The sequence below is a fragment of the Eptatretus burgeri genome, chromosome 5, assembly GCF_056783735.1.
Source record: "Eptatretus burgeri isolate ZD-2024b chromosome 5, Ebu_testis_v1, whole genome shotgun sequence".
NCBI classification, from domain to species: Eukaryota; Metazoa; Chordata; class Myxini; order Myxiniformes; family Myxinidae; genus Eptatretus; species Eptatretus burgeri.
In genome coordinates, this window is record NC_140965.1 from 55,890,976 (window position 1) to 55,898,363 (window position 7,388).

At 42.8% G+C, this 7,388-nt stretch overlaps 1 pseudogene; it reads right to left on the reverse strand.

Moving 5' to 3' along the window:
• Positions 1-3,931: 3,931 nt before the first annotated feature.
• LOC147026478 (uncharacterized) lies at positions 3,932-6,015 on the reverse strand (annotated as a pseudogene).
• Between the last annotated feature and the right edge of the window lie 1,373 nt (positions 6,016-7,388).

A 7,388-nucleotide genomic window follows, 5' to 3' on the forward strand; every position in this document is an offset into this window, starting at 1 on the left:
TCTGGTTCTGCCATTTGTGTTATGAAAAGTTAATTTCGGGTGATTTTCATCCTTATCCCCCTTGTGTTGAGATATTTTCGCTTTTCAGCACCGCTGGGGTCATTTCTATTCATCCTCGGGACAGGTGCTTTGATTTTAAAAACCGTAACGTTCTGCCGTGCGCATGGGTTAGTGGTTACTCCCTTTACTCATGAGGGGTGTTTTGTGATCGTACAATAAATTGTAGTGTGGATTTGTTAAACAATATCGATATGTATAAACATGAGGAATTGTACAAATTTTATTGTAATTATTGTTGCATTTGTAAACATTAAGCGTAGTTATTATTCCACTTGCTTTCTTATTATTTAGTTATTAATAAATAAATATTATTTAGTCCTGTCTAGTTAAACATCAGGGAAAACGTTTTTAATCAATTCATTATGTCACAATGCTTTCTTTCCTTGAGATGAAGCATTCCCTTTGTGCTGTGTTTATCTCCACTCACAAGTTTACATGTTTTGTCGCCAAAGTGAGACCGCACCCTCGGGGGCCCGTCTTGAAAGATTGTGAACCAAGATCGGTCGTGTGGGGACCCATGCAACTTCATGGATTGCATCGCCATCATGCTTCCCCTGTCCGGGGTCGACATTGAGATCGGTGTCCACGTTGAGATCAGGGCCCCACATTGAGCTTGGGCCCCATGTTGAGCTCGGGCCCCACGTTGAGCTCAGGCCCTGTGTGCCCGTGTGTTAATCTGCCAATGCATCCAGGTGCCTATCTAAATCCCATTGAAGCTTATCCACAATCTCTGCTGCCACTTATTTTCCAGGGAGACCATTCCATGCATTAATCACTCTCCGACTGAAATATCCCCTGATGAATACAACCAAAGACCCTCTTAGCTTTACCTATAGCTGCTTGGCACTGTGCTCTTTGATTAACCCCTCCCAACCAGATCATTCTCCTACATACTCCAAGACTGCCCCCTGCATCATGTAATCCTTCTTTTCATGATTTCCACCCATCCCCAGCACCTTTACATTTCTTTACGTTAAAGTATGCAATTAATTAATCAATGGACAAGTCAACATTGTATGCAATTTGAACAAAAGATCCTACCATCACGAACCAGTGATCAAATGGGAACACAAAATAGACTAGTCTACATTACATTGGTTGGCTTGTGTAGCATTCCCATCTGAATCAATGGCCGACTTCACTAGTCTCAAGAACCCATGATTGCAGGTCTTGAATCACGTGGGGTTTTTAATGTTCTATACTTCTCCAGATTTGATACATGCCTATAAATGTAACACTGACATAATGTTTCAAGCATTATGTGGCAATAGAATAACGTTTCTCAAGTGAACCCAGATCAATCTGACCTCATACGAAAAAGAAAGCCCCTCTTTTAAAGGTTGCTTGCTGGTAATGGTTTGAAGCAATCAATGGAGGTAAAAAGAAGAAAATTAAACCATCTAGTTTTGCTTGTTCAGACGATTTGTGCAACAAACTTTTAGAATGTGTTACATAGTCCAAAATATTAAGTGCATAGAAAGGGGTTACCCAACCACCAATTTAAACAAGTCAGAAAAAATTTTTCGAAAGATGAAAAAAACAATATGGTGCGATGGAATCTCCCAAAAAAAACAACCAAACAATGTAGGAAGGATGACAAGGTTGGAATGACACCACAATCCTTTTTAGGATTGCCATCACATCTTTTATGCCTGGTGTTGGCTTACTGGTGAGGGTGGTGGACTTGGGATCCTAGGATCCTGAGTTTAAATCGCACTCAGCTGTTGAATTAATACCAGGTGGGGTCGACTCGACCTGTCATCCTTCCGAGGTCGGCAAAATGAGTGCCAGCTTGCTGGTATCCTGTGTTGGAGTGGTGACCCATCCAGGATTGTGCCCAATAGCCAAGGAGACTGCTGAGGCAGCACCAATGCTCTGCACAGAGTATGGTCCCAATGGATGGATGGATGGATCACATCCTTCGACATTTTTGTCTAAGGTGGCAATATTAACAATGGTATGAATATTACTATGTTAGAGGTAGTTGTATATTTGTAGTGTGCATTGGTGTAATTGTGTATTTTATTTATTGTGGGATTGAGATGGAAAAATGTCAAAATATATCATGATGGCAATCTGTAAAATGATTGTGGTGGTGTATTGTGGTGTCTTTCCTACATTGTCGTTCAATCCTTTCTTGTTTGATTGTTTTTGGGTGATTCCATCCCAACAAGTTTTTTTTTTTTTATTCTCATAAAATGTTTTTTTTCTGAGTTGTTTAACTCTATTTTCCCAATCTGGATGCCAATGACATCATCCAGTAAATTATTTTGACGGGCATCTATAGTATAGTATATATATATATATATATATATATATATATATATATATATATATATATATATATATATATATATATATATATATATATATATATATATATATATATATTGTTACGGTGCTGGGGAAGGCCGCAAACCGACCGCTCTGACGGAGCCGCAAGTCGAGTCGGCCCGACCGATCACCCGGAATATGGATCGCCGGATAAGTCGGAGTAGACGGGTCGTTGTACAAGAACCGAAATACGCCAATGGGCAGATCACGTGGGGTAGGGTCGATTGCCAATCTTCAATGTACCTAAATACCCACGTGATCCAACTACCAGGGTATTCCACCCTTGATGGATCTCGTACGGAACAAACCGCCGAGGCGAGTCTGTCCCGTGCGCGATTCCGAGCGGCTTAATTGACGAGAACCATCGGTCCAAATGTCCCCCTTTTACGACAAACCAACAGCTTTCTAACTCCCAACACACAAAATGCTCAGTCAATGAAAGAATTAATGCGACGAGCTGAAAATATTTAACAATTTGGGGTATTTATTATGAATAATGGGGAACCAGGGAAGCACGTAAGGGCAGAACTATTCCGACTATACGAAATGCAATGCAAAGATTTACAGCACACAAAGCACTTAACAATTTCCTACTTATTAGACGGGCCCACGGATATATGTACGCACACACACACACACACACCCAAGAAATGGTGGCTGAGGCCTTTAATAACGAGCTCCAGCTCAGACAGGTGAGCTGAAACCCAGAGCCTATCTCGAACCTCTCCACCTCGTGTGGTCTTCAAGTTGTTCGGACCCGGGCTCCAGCGAGAGCGAGCTGAATCCAATCACCATGAGCCACGATCCTTCCCGAGCTCCCGCGAATCCTCCCGCGCTTCGCAACGCGTGCTGGTGAGATGAGGCGCTGATACTTCCCGTCGATGCGTCGCTTCCCCGAGGAACCACCTCCAAGAAGAGGTCGATGAGTCGCACCAAGCCGGGAACCAAATGGAGAACAAAGAGCTCCACAAACAAAGAGCTCCACGCCCGGCGTGACTCATGCCCTCATGATCCATCCCTCGCTCAACCACGGGTGGGAGGGAGTTGTTGACGTCATGAATCATGGGACGGAAGGGCTCTTCTTCCTCTTCGCAGAGGAGGGGGAGGGACGTCTCCATTGTTTCGTGATCGTGAACTATTAAATCGATCCGCAGCGCATCTAATCAATTTCTAAACATTTAAACAATGAAAGGTGAGATATCTAGGGAACAAGCACTTATCGACATAGCTGACTAAAGGAACGTGTATGTTGTGTGCAATCGAATTCCCAATTCGTAACAATATATATATATATATATATATATATATATATATATATATATATATATATATATATATATATATATATATATATATATATGTATCCATCAATAACCCGAATGATAGTAACAGTAATTTATTTGTCTATGCTCATTAATTAAGTGGTTGGATGTACTCATCACAAGTTTCATGATGCATTTGGGTGTAATGGGTATTGAGGTAATCTTTTTTTTTCAATATAAAATATTTTTTATATATATAATAAAAATTAGGGTGGTCCTTACTGGTACACCTAAACCAAAAAGAGGACTTTCTCAAGGTGCTTTTTCCGAAAATGGTTCGTATTAATAAGAAAAGTATTGGTACCAAATATGGTTCATGTACGGCTTTATTAACCACTGTCACACAGGGTGTGAAAAATACAGTGTTCCAGTCACTGAATCCATGAATTATAGCATTGTGGCTGTTCGACAGTTAAATGCAAAATGAAACAAGAATCCTTCCTGTTTGAATAAAAATTTGCAAATACTCAACACATAAAGAAGATCAATATAAACTATCACTGTTACGACAGTGTTACGTAGTCCATTGGTCCAGTGAGCAATCAATTATGAGAGGAGTCTGGTTCCTTCCTCGTCTTCTTCGCCTCAGGAAACTGACGGCGATGTGACGCAACAACTTGCAGCAGGTATTGGCGTTGCTGCTCATCCTTTGTCAGGAGTCGATTATAGTCCTGGATCAATGCTACTCCACGCTCAGCAAAATCGTTGACAGTGGCAATACCGCACAGGGCTTGCTGTGAAGACTGGTAGGACGGCACATCCTCCCACTCACTGGGATCTGTGTCAAGGAAGTCCATGTTGATGCTGAATGCCACAAAAATCCTGTGTGAGGCAGACGAAACAAAATCTGCAATAGTCTTGACAGTGATGGCTTCCTTTGCTGTGAGGTCCACTTGCACCCGTGATTTAAGGATTATCTTGACCTTTCTCCTTAGGAGCGGCCACCATCATACGCTTAACGTCAAGTGTAACTGTTCTATCAAAAATGGCGAGTCCAGCGAGATCTTCACTCAGGTACCATAAGTGATTGGCAAAGTTTTTGCTGGTGGCTTTGGCAATCTCAGTATCAGGATAGGAGAGCAGTCCTTTTAAGAAAGCTAGGTCTCCAGCTGGAGCAGCGATGACAGATGGTGCACTGAACCAAGCTTTGATATACAGTGTTCCAGTGAATGCTGTAAAGCGCTTCAGGGCGGTGAGCTCCCTTTCAGTCAAATGAAATTGCTGTCTGAACAAGTACATCTTGATCCCATAAATTACATGTGCCATCCACCTTGCACGATGAAGGGCACCTGGCTGGATGAACTTCAATCCTCTTGGAGGCCGCTCACCAAATAGAATGATGCTCAATTCAAGAAGTTCGCGGTAGTCATCACGCGGTTGAGCGGATTCCAGCTTCTGGATGCAGAATGACACGACCAGTTCCTTGCAACTGAAAAATGCACAGTCAACCAGAGTCCAAGTCACCAGACATTGGCTCAAACTTGCTTTGGTCGATACCATTCCAACCTGACTGGAAACACTTGAAGATAGCTCTGTCAGGACCAGAAGATGGGCCAAAGCATGTCTTGAATGCTGCCTCTGCCACGAGTTCCAGAATGTGATGGCGGCATGCGAGGTGAAAGAGTGATCGTCCTAGCTTTTGCTGCAGAAAGGTGCATGCACCAAGTTTTGGTCCAGTGTTGGAGGCCGTCGTATCAAAGCTCATGCCAACCACTTTGTCAGAGAGCTCCCATTCCTCAAGGCACTGTATGACTGAACTTGCTGTTGCTTGTCCAGTTCCTGCAGGGAGTTTTGGCACGGCAAGAAGCTTTATAGTTCCTCGTTGATCAGTGACAATGACAGGAAGACTATCAACTTTTTGCTTTGTGTCACCTGGAAGCAGTTTGGCATCCCAATGAACAACGAGGCTCATGGTGCTAGCATAGCATTCCCTGATCTCATCTGCAATACACTTCCTTTGGGTTCTCCTGGATCTCCTGATTGATGACCGGTTGATGGCCAACTCGGAGGGGTCTTGACCGAGAGCAGAAGCTGCTGCCGACAGTATATAAACTGCCAATCGGTCACTGACCTTGGTGCGGTCCAGGGCTGAAGTCAGCTCTGGCGTAACAATGTTCCTTGCGCGATGTGACCTTTTTAGAGCTGAGGGAGTAGCACCAATCTCCTGATCACTGATTTCAGGACTGCTGTCTGTTGAGAACGCCAACTGAGTGGTCTCCTCTCGTGCTGCTTGCTCCTCCATGTTGTACCATGGTCTTTCGGTCGACAACTCATGGTGCTGAAGGGCTCTTTCCTCCTTTCCTGCTTGCACCTTGTCAACTCCAATCATGAAATCCCGCCGCCCTGGCTCCCGTTGTGCCTTGAGGAATTCTCGGTCCGCTGGTATCTTAATAAGCGGAAGTGCCTCGATATGGGCAATGTCAAACAAGTCACCAAGGCTTGCCTGAAAATTCTCTTCCTTCTGTATCTGAGGTGCAAATCGCCGTGTATTTCCTTTCAGGATTGACCTGTACTTCTCCATTTTCCTCTCCAGCTTTGCGATGACATTCCACTCTTCTGCAGTTGGAATTTGCGCCTTCTCCCAGATGAGCATTGCCTCACGAACAACTTGAGTTGCTGCACTCCTAACTTCCAACTTGTCATCTTTGTGCAACTTGAAGTACCGTTGAAGAACCTCTGCACAAGATGGAAGCCTATTTCCAGGTAGCTCGCCAGAAGGGAAGCCAATCAGCCACACAGAGTTCTTTTCACGAGTCAAACACACCATCACACCTAAAATGAGACCAAAGAATAATGAGACAGTGGAAACAAATTGTTGAGAATGTGCGTAAAAATATTGCTTCTGCAGTGAAGATGTTTATATTAACCTCAAAAAGATCACCAAGCTGAGATATAAACCCACAACTCTGTACAGTTTGACGTCATGGCACAAAACAACAGGGGTCGTGTGACAGTGTTAAAATCTGTTGAAATCAAATGAAACTTCACTCAATTTTTTTTTCTTCCCAAGTGGATCCAAAAAATAAAAAAGCACATTTGAAAAGTTGAAGTTTGTATTTTAGGACATATATATATATATATATATATATATATATATATATATATATATATATATATATATATATATATATATATAATACATATATTATAAAATATATATAAGTATTTGCGGTTCTGGAAAGCGCATGCCTCTAAGGCAATGGCATCCATTATACAGTGGTCCCCAGACAGTTATTTCATTAATATGCGTGCAGTTAGAGCTTTCACTCATGTCTAATGGGTCAAATTGGATGAAGTGCGTTGTGTGGATCTCAGAGGTAGGTCTGATTACTTCTCTCTCTTCATTACAACTCTTTTCCTCTTATTCCTGAAATAAATCCAAGCAGGCACCGCATACAGACGGCCGCTTCTGAAAACTGCAGCAACATCCTCCACGATAAGAATGCATCCTCGCGGAGGCCAAGGGAAGCATAATGGAAAAATCCTCCGCTGCAAGATAGCGTTCCAAAGAGAATAGTAGAACCATACAATAAATCCCAAAGCCGTACAGGACGCATGCGGTGCGCTATTTTCAACCCTAATTATATCCAATCCTTTCCATCAATCCATCGCACAGTACGGGGCACGAATAGCGAGCACACTTCTTCATTCGGATCTGCGCCCTGATTGCAT